The sequence below is a fragment of the Cebus imitator genome, unplaced genomic scaffold (assembly GCF_001604975.1).
Source record: "Cebus imitator isolate Cc_AM_T3 unplaced genomic scaffold, Cebus_imitator-1.0 Scaffold6, whole genome shotgun sequence".
Taxonomy (NCBI): domain Eukaryota; kingdom Metazoa; phylum Chordata; class Mammalia; order Primates; family Cebidae; genus Cebus; species Cebus imitator.
In genome coordinates this window covers 5,178,177-5,191,692 of record NW_016107321.1, presented here as the reverse complement: position 1 = coordinate 5,191,692, position 13,516 = coordinate 5,178,177, and the positions used below count along the sequence as shown (strand labels likewise).

The window sequence follows — 13,516 nt, the reverse complement described above, 5'->3', positions numbered from 1 at the left end:
CCCACTTTCTGAAGTCTGTTTCTGTCAGTTCATCAGATTCATTCTCCATCCAGTCTTGTTTCCTTGCTGATGAGTTGTGATCCCTTGGAGGAAAGGTGTTCTGGTTTTGAGTGTTTTCATCCTTTTTGTGCTGGTTTCTTCCCATCTTACTGGCTTTATCTACCTATGGTCTTTGTAGTTGGTGACTTCCGGATGGGGTCTCTGAGCAGATGTCCTCTTTGTTGATGATGAAGTTATTTCCTTCTGTTTCTTAGTTTTCCTTCTAACAGTCAGGCTCCTCTGCTTTAGGACTGCTGGAGGTCCACTCCAGACCCTGCTTGCCTGGGGATCACCTGCAGCAGCTGCAGAACAGGAAGGGTTGCTGTGGAACAGGAAGAGTTGCTGTGGGGACACAGCCAAACCATATCATTATCCAAAGGAAAAGAAATCATTATATCAAAAAGATACCTGCACTCATCTGTTTATAACAGCAATATTCACAGTAGCAAAGATGTGGAATCAACCTAAGTGTCCATCAACAGATGATTAGATGAAGAAATGTGGTATATATACACCATGAAATAGTAGTCAGCCATAAAAAAGAATAAAATTGTGTCTTTTGCAGCAGCATAGATGGAACTAGAGGCCATTGTCTTAAGTGAAATAACTCAAACAGAAAGTCAAATATTGCATGTCCTCACTTATAAGTGGGAGCTAAATAATGTGGTCACATGGACATAGAGTGTGGAATAATTGACAGTGGAGACTCAGAAGGGTAGAAGGAGGTAAAGGATGAGAAATTTCTTAATGCACAAAATGTATATAATTCAGGTGATTATTTTACTAAAAGCCCAGACTTCACCTCTACACAATATAACCATGAAACAAAGTTGCACTTACACCCGTTAATTTTTTTTTTTTTTTAACATAGAGCCTTGCTTTTGTCCCCTAGGCTGGAGTGAAATGGCAAGATTTCGGCTCACTGCAACTTCTGCCTCCTGGGTTCAAGCAATTCTCCTGCCTCAGCCTTCTGAGCAGCTGGGAATACAGCTGCCTGCCACCAGGTCCAGCTAATATTTGTATTTGAGTAGAGATGGGGATTCGCCTTGTTGGCCAGTCTGGTCTCGAACTCCTGACCTCAGGTGACCCACTTGCCTTGGCCTCCCAAACTTCCTTAAATTTATACAAATAAAAAATATATTCATTATGTCTCTATAAATATGAGCATGTTTATACTTTATTGTTTATAAATTATTATAATTATATCGTTTATTGATTAGTAAATTTGATATTAATTGTTAACTATTCATGACATCTTTATAAGTATTAGTATACAAATTTTAAAATAAGAAGGGTAGAGAAATAAAAAATATGACTGAGGGCACATCAGAGGCAAAAAATTGGGGAAACAGAAATGAGGAAGAAGGAGGGTGGGTAGCTGGGTGGATAGGAGCAAGCTCCAGGCCATTTTGTTCTTCTGGCATCATCTCAGCTGGTGGCAGCAGCCAATTTCTCATTCAATGTCATTCTCTATCTGGCCCAAGCAGGGCCAGTGCCTTTCCCTTACAGGAGCATCTTCTCTTGGGAATAGTTCATATTCCAATGCAAAAAAAAAAAAAGTGATTGTTTATCCTCTCAAAATATGAACAAAGAAAAACTAAGGGTGGGAACAGAGATTTGCAAATGAAAGCCAGATTGCAGCCTCTTAAGAGTTTTCAAAAGATGATATCATCACCATTCTATGTACTAACAAGCTCTTGACTATCAGTACTATTTCCATTCTTATAATTACAACAACCTTTTCAAGCTAGCAGAGCTGTGAGCCTCTGATCCCAGTGGGGCTGAGAGTTACTTCCTTCCAGCAGAAAATCCCCATGTCTATAGACAAAACAAATAAAGTGCTATATGTACTGGTTTCAAATGTATGTAAACACTTTGTAAATCATAAAACGTAAGGTTATGTAAGGCATTACTAAATTTAATCCATTTTTATCTTTACATTTTTTCTGAGTGATTTGACATAAAAAGTATAACTACTACAAAGCAGATACACTGAAAAGGTCATATTTACTCTCTTTAACTCAGCTTAATTCCAATTCTGAGTTCCCATCCCTCTGGACAGGCAGGAAATTCAAATGGTTTTTCCCCGAGCTCCCGTCACCCAGAGGCAAGGCCAGTGTTCACTCATCAGTTCTCATTCAATCTCCCCAGAGGTTTCATCAGATGCGGAAATCTTCAGTGAGTCTGGGTAGCAGATGCCTGGGGTCCAGCCCCACTGGGTGCAGCTGACAGCTTCTAAGGGCATGCACCTGTTAAGGCCAGCACCACAGAGCTCCGACCTCCTGCCAGCCTCCTGACTTCTCCTTACTCTAGGCTTTACATAAGAAGGAAATAAATCATATATGGGAACAAACTCAACATGTCTATCAATTACGTACTATCATCTTGAATCGGTAGGGGCCTAATAAGAAGACAAAAGAAATCACACAAGAGTTTTAACAGGGAAAGTTTAATGCAAAGAATTGTTAATTAAAACAGAGGATTAACTACATCCCAGAGATAAATAGAACATAGGGACAAAGAGGGGGTTTAATAAATATTTCACTGAAAATTTGATGAAGTGTCATATATGAACTTTTGTAGTTATAGGGGTAAGGAGAACTCTAAAGAATCCCCAAGGAGAGTACTCAATGAAAAACAAAGGTAAAAAGGAGAGGACCCACTTCTCCAAGGCTGGGATTCAGATCTCACTGGAAGAGGTGTGCTTGCAGCTCACAGGCTGGTGGAGAAAACCTCTGGGTTTTCCTGAGCCAGAGCCAGTCCACCTGGGCTAGGCAGAGGGTGGCAGGCAGAGTAACATGAGCTGGGACTGGCAGGCTAGAAGCCTCCCACTGGTTGCTAGTAGTCCAAGCTATGGGCAAGGAGCTGCAGCTGGAACTGGCAATCAGGAAACACCCTGCTAAGGTGAAGGAGGCTCAAGGCTGAGCAGCTGACCACTAAGGTGCCTGCTAGCCTCACTGAGAATCTGCCTGTGGGGTGCCCCTGAAGCTCAATGAAGGTGAGCACCACTGGATGTCCTCCACTCGTGCCACTGGCTACCACAGTAGGATTTAAAAGAAACAGACAAAACCAGAACACTGGAACATGGAAGTGATGATGCCCATTCTTCTTTCCTGCCCATCTAGCGCCCTCTGTTGACAGAGCTTAACAACATGCCAGCTGCAAAGGGGAGATACTCACAAGGCCCAGCTCCATTATCATAGAGCAGGCAATGAAGGATGGGGTTAGAGCTGAGAGGCCATAACTAGGTACTGACACACCTATAAAGAGATCTAAAAATATCTTGTGTTACAAACAAGTCTTCATGTTCAAAGCATTCATTACAGACTTTCCATCCTGTTGTGTATGTCTGAGCTCAGGTGGACATCATCTCTATGAACCACCATCTCTTCCCAGAAAGACCTACACCACAGACTCCTATTTTCTTTTCCAGGACCTAGTACTTGTCCCACCCTTCTCCCAGGGACCAGCCTGTTACATGGACCAGATGCCCAAGAATCCAACATATTTAATAAATATGCAACTTGAGGATTAAAAGGCAAAGATTACAAAAGCTCATATATGACACTTAATCAAATTTTCAGTGAAATATTTATTAAATCTCTTCTCTGGTACAGTTGCTCTATAAATATAACTTCCAAAAGTAACTTACATGCTGGAATATATGCTCTGGCAAGAAATAAAATTGAATTATGTTAAACTGCTGCAGCCATCCACAAAGAACATACTTCATCATTACATATTATGCATCCACATAACCAAATGTATCATATTAGTTCTAATGGAAATAAAGTAAATTTTTGGCACTTCTTATAATTTGACTTAAAAGTCTCCACTGAGTTACAAAATGCTTAGAAATTTTATTCAGAGATATAAATATTGCACATAGAGAGAAAAATTTGCAAATGATACAGTCCTAAGCCACAAAGGGCGGAAATAGAGATTTCAAAGTTAGAATTAACAAAAGTTTTCAATGAAGTGACAAGTAAGAAAAACATTTAAACTACTTTCCCATATACCAGCAAAAAAAAAAAAAAATTAAGATATAATGAAAAAAGATGTTATTTTATGAAAGTATCAGTAATGGTAAATACTTAAAAAAAAACCCTCTATACCTTTTGCAAGAATAACTAGTGCCCAAAGGGCACTGGTAAGATGATAATGCTTGAGCCAGTGCCTGATACACAGCAGACTCCCCAAAACATTTACTTCAGTTGACTGAAATTGAAAACTTAAGACATTTTGGCAAACTGACTTTGATTTATCCAACCATATTTAAAGATAAGCAGAGTTAACCTTTAGTAAATATGACATCTGCAAAGTGTTGTCCACGAGGATCTATGCTTGACAATGTTGTTAGGGGCTGGCTCCCTTTGATAAAGGAGAATTGCCTGTGGCGTGTGACTGAAATAGCACGCGTGCAATGTTGAGTGGAATGTCACCTCACCGCCCAAAAAGGCCAGCGCCATTGCCTGGGCGGAACATGTGAGTTGGGATGCAGGGGAGGGCGTGCAGGAATCTTTATTAAGCTAGGAAGAAAACCAGACTTGTGGGACATTGTGGAAGCTGATGGAGAGCCCATCGAATCAGAAGCTGTGCGCCTGTGCCCGCAGCAGCCTAAGAGGCAGGGCTCCTCACCTGTCAGGACTGTGAAGTGCATCTAGACGCACTGACACGGTGTGCAGTGGGCAGGCTTGTCTAGAGTATGGGTCAAACTCCAGGCTTCTCCAAACTTCGCTCGTCTATGGATGCAAACAAGATCACATTGATCATAAGAATTCCAAGCCGCGCTGGGGCTGGCCTACACTTCCCAACACAAGACGCACCCCAGCCCCAACCTCCGAATCCCACCAAACCCCCAACTTCGACCCCCAGCCCTGCCCACCCACAGACTTCCCCCTCACTCCCAGGCTTCCTATTTCCTGGGGTCCCTCGGGGTCTCTCACATGTGCCATAAAAAGCCCACCCCTCCCCTGCACGCTGGCTGTTGCCCGGAAGCACCTCTCCCCTCCAGAGATGGAGACCCGGAATCCTGCTTCCCCTCCTGCTGAAGGTGAGCGTTCTCCCAGACTCAGCAAACATGCTAGCCTCACATCTCCCATCGTCAGTTCGCCAACATACCCAGGCTCCAGTGTGGTCAAAGTTCAGATTCTATCCCAGGGGGCACCTCTTGGGTGGGGACTCCACAAAGGGACTGAAAGGATTGGCTTCCTTCCCCACCGCACCCACGGCCATCAGCAGCTGCCCTCTTCTGCATTCTTTGATCAGCAAAAGAAGTTTCATCTGAATCTTGTAGGAAGCGCTACACACACGCAGCTGTCGGACATACCTGCCTCCCCACTATGCACTTCCAGCTTGGAGGCCATCCTTAGCATCCTCCTACTTAAAATTCTGGCATCTCTGCCTCCCAGGATTCTCATCCCAACCCTACCATAAAGGCTTCTATGGGGCCCATCCTATTTGGTGATAGATTTGTAGGGACACATCTCTGCCATAGATTCCAACCAGGACCTTCCAACACCTGCAGCATAATGTCCCGCCAGCCACTACTAGATGCTTTCTGAAAGAGCAGATAGGCAGGAAAGCAACCACCTCCCAAAGTCTTGCTCCCTCTCTAATGGCATTTCTAAGGTGGAACCTATAAGAAAAAGAATTTTATAATAACAACAAGCTGGAAAAGAGACTGAATATTTAAAGGGTAAGAAGTTCTCAAGAATTGCTCATATATAAATTTTCATTTGGCATTTCCAGAGACGTGCCCTCTATTTACAGTAGGAAGAATTAGGCAAAAGGGTCATCTGCATTTGATCCAAAGTGAGGACCTGAGTTACCTGGGCAGGTTTTTTGTTAGATTCAAGTTTTTCGGATCATTTTTTCATTTTGGGGGATGAGTTGGTTGATTGGCTGATATTTTCCGTGGAGGCTAGTTTAGTTTTGACAGTGCAACCATGCTTATGGGTGCTAGCTTTACAAAACAAACAAAAACAAAAAAACTCAGTGACTCAGGGCTCAGGGCTCAGAAGGGAACATAAATATATTTACCCACCCCTCAAACTTCTAGCACAGACATTAAGGGATTATTTTCCCGTGAAACATCCTAAAAAACAAAAAAGGAAAAAAAGAAGGGATGGTTGGAGGGAGAGAGAGTAACAAGGAGAGAAAGAGAAAAAAGAGAGAAAGGAAAATAAAAGAAAGACAGAGAGAGAGAGAGTATTCATTTGTGAGGATTTTTTTTAGATAGGAGTGGGGAGACTTCTTTTAAAAATCATTAAATATGTATATATTCCAAAAGCATAAACAGATGTTGAAATAGGATTAAGAATTTAGCAATTTGCTCTTTTAGAACTTTAGCCCTGTGTATACAAGACTTCTGGGTGGGGAGAGAGAGAGAGAGAGAGAGAGAGAGAGAGAGAGAGAAAGAGAGAGAATTGGATCTAAATTCAGAATAGGCAGTTGATTGGCACAGTCAGAACATTAAAATAAAAGTAGGATTTGTTCTAAACACAGAGGAAATGTTTGGAATAATAGAATTATACTCAGCAAAGAAATAAGAGCACAGCTGTTACATATTCATATTTGAAACACATTACTGCTTTGGGATTTACTTTTTACTGGGCTTTATAAATTGTGAAACCCAGGATTAATTGTCATTCTACTTGACAACGATTTTCTTCTTTTGCTAAAACCCAGGCAGCTTTTGCTCATAGAGGAGCTCTCAACAGAGCAGTCAGCTCCTGAAAGTTGATCATGGCCTCCCCAGCTACAGTACAACACGGTGTATCAAGCATTTAACTACAGTTTCTTTGTCCATAACCCTTCTATGAAGCTAAGTAAAGTGGAAAAATAAGAGTACCTACCTCTTAAGGTTGTTGTGAGGACAAAATGGGTTAACAGCTGTGCAGCACATGGCTCTGTGCCCGACACGTAACAGACACCCAATAAATACTAGTTCTAACCTTACTCCTCCTGTCTGGCTACTGTATTTCAAAATTCTTCAAGATCATTCACAGCATTTTCCAACACTTTCTACAAAAGTGGAAAATCTCAGCAATCAGAAGCTACAAAATCTTTTTAAATTTTTTTAACTTTTTTTTTTTGAGACAGGGTCTTGCTTTGTCACTCAGGCTAGAACGCAGTGGCATGATGATCTAAACTCACTGCAGCCTCAACTTCCAGGGCTCCAGCCACCCTCTCACCTCACCTTCCTAAGTGGCTGGGACTACAGGCATGTGCCACCATGTCAGGCTTTTGTTTATTTTCAGTAAAAATGAGGTCTTGCTACTTTGCCCAGGCTGGTCTCAAACTCCTGACCCCAAATGACTCTCCTGCCTTGGCCTCCCAAAGCACTGGGATTACAGGAACGAGCCTGGCCATCATCCAAAAATGTCACATATCCCATAAGTGAAACATCTATCATAAAGGAGAGCTTTAAGCAACGTAGATGCACAAGTATCTGTAAGCCATCATCCAGAAGAAAATATCAAGCAACTGTCAAATAGGCTGTTTCTAAACTCCACCATATCCCGTTAGCCACATCATTCACCAGTTTGGGAAATTAATCATCTCACCATTGTGGCATAACGGGTGATGTACATTCCTGTTAAAATCACTCCAAAGGACTTTATCCAGTCATTTAAAAACAGGCACTAGGATCACTTGAGGCCTAATGGGATAGGAGTTCGAGACCAGCTGTGCCAACATGGTGAAACCCAATCTCAACTAAAAAAAAAATACAAAATTAACTAGGCATGGTGGCACATTCCTGTAATTTCAGCTACAAGGGAGGCTGAGGCACAAGAATTGCTTGAACTAGGGAGGCAGATTTTGCAGTGAGTCGATATGGAGGCATTGCACTCCAGCCTCGGTGACAGAATGAGACTCCGTCTAAAAAAAGAAAAAAAAAAAAAACAGGCATTAATTGGCCACTTTAAGGGGATCAGACACATTAATACACTCGATGGTTTCCTGTGTTATCAGACTTTATGGGGCTGTCTGTTGACCCAAGGATTCTGACATATCTCAGTGTGGCTTCAGCGCTCTTCAGGACTCACAAGCCTCCTGGAGAAAGACTTATCCTTAAGGAGAAGGGAATCAGTGTTCAAAGCTTGGCCAAAGAAAAACCCCTTAGCCTTAAAGGAAAGTGCAGTTATGAATACAGCCCCTCTCTCTAACTGTCCTCCAAAGAGCTCTCAAGGCCAGACTTTCCTGAGACCTAAAGAGAGCAGGACCTTGAATAGAACTGACATCTCTATGAAAATCTGGGAAGATACTGAGACACAGCTGTCTTCAGATCACGTAAATTGGGCAGATCCACTGCCCCTCTGAAACAATGGCTCCAGACGTCCTTGGGTAATGAACAAGAGGAATCACAGAGACCATCTGGCTGGCAGAATCTTAGGAGAAACATACTATGAGAGTCAAGAAATATTTGAGGGTTTCTTACATCGTTTGTGAACTCCAAAATTACGGTAACATCTTCGACCATCTTACAAGTATTTCATCATCGTCTCAGCAAACACTGTGACTGTGACTAGGGACCAAAAGGCAGGGAACAGATCCTCACAGATATCATTAACATATAATTTATCATCCAACCCAGGAAACTTCTGAAGCTGTAAAGGGACACTACCAAGAATGATACCAGTACAGCAGGTATAAGCCAGGACTGATGAAGGGAAGCCGGCACACGTGATCGCCCCATGAATCTACAGGCTGTCGAGGGAAAGCTTGAATCTTGAACTTCAGCCTTTTGTTCTCATCAGTTTGTTTTTTTCCTGTCTCAGCTCTTGCTCTTGTATGCACATCTTTAGTCAAATAAAATATGCAGGCTGGTCAGGTGTGGTGGCTCACGCCTGGAATCCCAGCACTTTGGGAGGCGGAGGTGGGTGGATCACAAGGTCTGGAGATCGAGACCAGCCTGGCCAACATGGTGAAACCCTGTCTCTACTAAAAATACAAAACTTAGCTGGGCGTGGTGGTGCGTGCCTGTAATCCCAGCTACTTGGGAGGCTGAGGCAGGAGAATTGCTTAAACCAGGGAATCAGAGGTTGCAGTGAGCCAAGATCATGCCATTGCGCTCCAGCCTGGTGACAGAGCAAGACTCCGTCTCAAAAAAGAAAAGCAAAAGAAAATATGTAGACTTTCCTAGACATCTTAACCTGCCCAAGCTAGAAAATCCCTAAATAATAGTCCTATATACATACATTATTTTTATTTTTTGAGACAGGGTCCTGCTCTGTCACTTAGTTTGGGGTGCAGTGACACAATCTCGGCTCACAACAGCTTTGACCTCCCAGGCTCAAGCCATCTTCCTGCTGCAGAGCCCCCAAGGAGCTGAGACTACAGGTGCACACCACCACGCCTGGCTAGTTGTAGAGACGGGGTTTTGCTGTGTTGCCCAGTCTGGTCTCGAACTCAGCTCCTCAACTCAAGCAGTCCACCTGCCTCAGCCTCCCAAAGTGCTGAGATTGTAGGCGTAGGTCAACATGCCCAGCTTCCAAAAAACAGTTTTTAAATGCAAGGCACCATCCTAGATGTTAGGTGACATGTGACTTGGCTCTTGGAGTTTGCACTCAGTGAGGGAGGCAGATGATGACGAGGTGGCAAATAAATTGTTGAAGAGGTGCCTGATTAAGGTATTGCCTCTGGGCATGGAAGAGTCTACTTTATTTATTTATTTATTTTTACTTAATTTTTTCTTTCTTTTTTTTTCTTTTTTTTTTTCTTTTTTTTGAGTCATAGTCTCACTCTATGTCTCAGGCTGGAGTGCAATGGTGTGATCTTGGCTCACTGCAGCCTCCACCTCCAAGAGATTCTCCTGCTTCAGCCTCCCGAGTTGCTGGGATTACAGATGCCCGCCATCATACCTGGTAAATTTTTGTATTTTTAGTAGAGATGGGTTTTGCCATGTTACCCAGGCTGGTCTCGAACTCCTGACCTTAGGTGATCCACCCACCTCACCCTCCCAAAGTGCTAGGTTTACAGGTGTGAGCCACAGGCCCAGTCAGAAGAGCCTACTTTAAAAAGGAAGGTCAGGAAAGACATTTCTGAGAAGCTATTTGAGAATGGGACAATTGACCTGACTGCAGGACAGCACTGACAAACCCCTCCACAGGCCTGCACTAGTGTTTCCAGCCCTACACCACTTTTTCCTGCTTCTTCCATTTGCTTAGATCTCATGCAGTAATGGCGGTAAAAGGGACCCCTCAGTGGTTTCCTCATGAGGTGGAGTGAATACCGACAAAAACAAAAGGGGCTTCCATTGCAGCCTTAGGAAAACCATGGGGAATAGAATTATCACCATCAATCAGCACTGAGCAGCCATGAAGGTGGCTGGAATGAGATGCGCCTGAGTGTGTTTTTAATCATCTACAAAATTATCATGATCATCTAGCAGTCCTTGGCTTCGAGATCAGTAAAGGAAATTTATACACAGAGGAAGAGGGAGGGCAGACTGTCCTGGGCTGGACTTAAGTGATCACAGTATTCTGTCAACTTTGAGTTCATGTTTATGTCTCTGACCCCGTAAGATTCCCAGCACTATTCCTAGCCTCCATTGGCAGCAGGTCCCACTGATAGATCCGTTCTTGTGTAAGATATTCCTCATAGTCAGTACAATTCCTCCTGCAGGCATATTCCATTGCAGTTTCTTATCCCACTGTCCATGGCTAATTAGAATAATCGATGTCTCTCTTCCAAACATTAGCCACAAGGGGTCAAGTCAGCATCAAGCTGGCTTTGGTGCTTATCACAAACTTTCCATATTCCTCTTTTCTTCCACACACCAGGTCAAGATTGCTATACTCCTCTCAACTTTTTCCAATATGTGAATTTTGGAAATGTAACAAAAAGAGACTGAATAGACTTTTCAACTGGGGCCCAGCAAGAGCCAAACGAAATGGAATAATGAAGCATGTTCTGCTATTGAGCACGGGTCTGTGACCGTGTCCAAAGGAGGCTTTTGCTTTTTATAGGATGCAGATCATATCATTCACTCATGCTCCGTAAGACCATAAGATTTATCCTAATATTTGCTCCAGAAGATTTATCCATAATGGCCTATTCTACTCCCCGCCTTCTCGCTCACTCTCTCCCCCTTTCTCTGTGAACCTTCTGCTCAAAGCCAGGTTTTAAATGGCACATTTATGAGGCTATTGTTCACAGATAATTTACCCAATTGTTCTTTATTAATTCTCCTTTGATTGCTTTCAGATGTTGTCTCCTGTTTGTCCAGATAGGTATTATGTTTTCAGTCCTCATCTACACAGTAAAATATTGTCATTTGCCCTATTATTTGGATCCTCAGTAGATTTTTTCCAGATATATTTACTACTTGACATCTAGGCATGTCCAATAATAATAGTAAACTCTTAAATAGGATTTACTTTCTTCCAGGCACTGTTTTGAGCACTTTGCATGTATTTGCTCATCAGATCCCCCAACAACCTTGTGAAGTAGATAGTGTTATGAGAATTTACAGGCCGGGTGCGGTGGCTCACGCCTGTAATCCCAGCACTTTGGGAGGCCAAGGCGGGTGGATCACGAGGTCAAGAGATCAAGACCATCCTGGTCAACACAGTGAAACCCCGTCTCTACTAAAAATACAAAAAAAAAATCAGCTGGGCATGGTGGCGCATGCCTGTAGTCCCAGCTACTCAGGAGGCGGAGGCAGGAGAATTGCCTGAACCCAGGAGGCGGAGGTTGCGGTGAGCCGAGATCACGCCATTGCACTCCAGCCTGGGTAACAAGAGTGAAACTCCGTCTCAAAAAAAAAAAAAAGAATTTACAGATGATGGAAAAACTGAAACACAGAGAAGTCGAGTAAGTTGCCCAATGTAAATCCCATACAGGTCTGTTGTATTTGTTCCCTGGCACTCAAGCTTAGTAAAATTGCATAGCATTTTTGTCCATGTTAATGTATCAAATTCCTATTTATCTCTTTTCTGAGACAGGAGAAATAGAGTAGTTCAAAATAATCATTAACACAGTCAAAATGGAACCAGACATCTTTTTCTGATTGACTGATTAAATTGGATTGGTTGTAGCTCTGCTCTTCAAGGCGAATGGGTAGCTAGCTCCCTTGTAGGGAAATGACTCCCATTAGGTTTTCCTGGCCACTGGGCTAACTCATTCACATTCAGAATATTTTTTCTGTCAAAATTCTGCAGCTTGGCAAAGTGAGCATTTCATGGCCTGCCTCTAGCTTTCTTTTTTCCTTTATTTCTACAAAAATAATTTCAGCTTTTATTTTAGATTCAGGGGATCCATGTGCAGGTTTGTTACCTGGGTATATTGCATGATGCTGAGGTTTGGGGTACCCTGTTAACCAAGTAGTGAGCATAGTACTCAACAGTCAGTTTTTCAGCTCTTGCCCTTCTCTCCATCTCCCCACTCTAGTAGTCCCAGTGTCTACTGTTGCCATCTTTATGTCCATGAGTATCCAAGGTTTAGGTCCTGCTTATAAGTCAGAACATGCTATATTTGCTTTTCTGTTCCTGCATTAATTCACTTAAGATAATGGCCTCCAGCTGCATCCATGTTGCTGCAAATAACATGATTTCATTATTTTTATGGCTGCATTATATTCCATGGTGTATCTGTACCATATTTTCTTTATCCAATCCACTGTTAATGGGCACCTAAATTGATTCCCTGTCTTCGCTACGGTAAATACTGCTGCCATGAGCATACTAGTGCATGTGTCTTTTTAGTAAAACAATGTATTTTCTTTTGCATATATACCCCGTATTGGGATTGCTGGGTTGAATGATTGTTCTGTTTTAATTTCTTTGAGAAATCTCCAAACGGCTTTCCACAGTGGCTGAACTACTTTACATTCCCACCAGCAGCGTACAGGTGTTTCCTTTCTCCATAGCCTTGACAGCACCTATTGTTTTTGACTTTTTGACAATCAGCTTCCTTGCTTCTAATCTCATCTCCTGCTCCTCCTACCTCCTCACCAACTTCCTGTGACCTCCTACTCCAAGTTCTCACATCTGTGCTCATGTCACTAGTGCAGAATGTCCTACCTCTCTCATTTTTCTTTCTTTTTAAACAAATTTTTATTTTTCTCAAAGTTAAACAACCATATAATTTAAAAGAAAAATCATTCTATAAAGTTTACAATAAAGAAAAACAGGCTGGGCGTGGTGGTTCACACCTGTAATCCCAGTACTTTGGAAGGCCGAGGCAGGCAGATCACCTGAGGTCAGGATTTCGAGGCCAGCCTGGCCAAACCCCATCTCTACTAAAAAAAATACAAAAATTAGCCAGGCATGGTGGCGCATACCTGTAATCCCAGCTACTCAGGAGGCAGAGGTTGCAGTAAATGGAGATTGCTCCTCTGCACTCCAGCCTGGGAGACAGAGTGAGACTCTGTCTCAAAAACAACAACAACAACAACAACAAAAAAAAAAACACCAGGCCAGGCACGGTGGCTCATGCCTATAATCCCAGCATTTCTGGAGGCTGAGGTGGG

At 42.7% G+C, this 13,516-nt stretch overlaps 1 long non-coding RNA gene across 1 annotated transcript in view; it reads right to left on the bottom strand.

Annotated features, from left to right (window-relative positions):
• Positions 1–287: 287 nt before the first annotated feature.
• The window catches only part of LOC119472604, a 27,393-nt gene continuing 14,164 nt past the window's right edge, over positions 288–13,516 (bottom strand). The window contains exons 2-3 of the long non-coding RNA XR_005201752.1: positions 4,678–4,781; positions 288–381 (exon numbers count right to left, since the gene is read on the bottom strand). This is a non-coding gene — a long non-coding RNA (uncharacterized LOC119472604). The remainder of the gene's footprint in view (positions 382–4,677; positions 4,782–13,516) is intronic.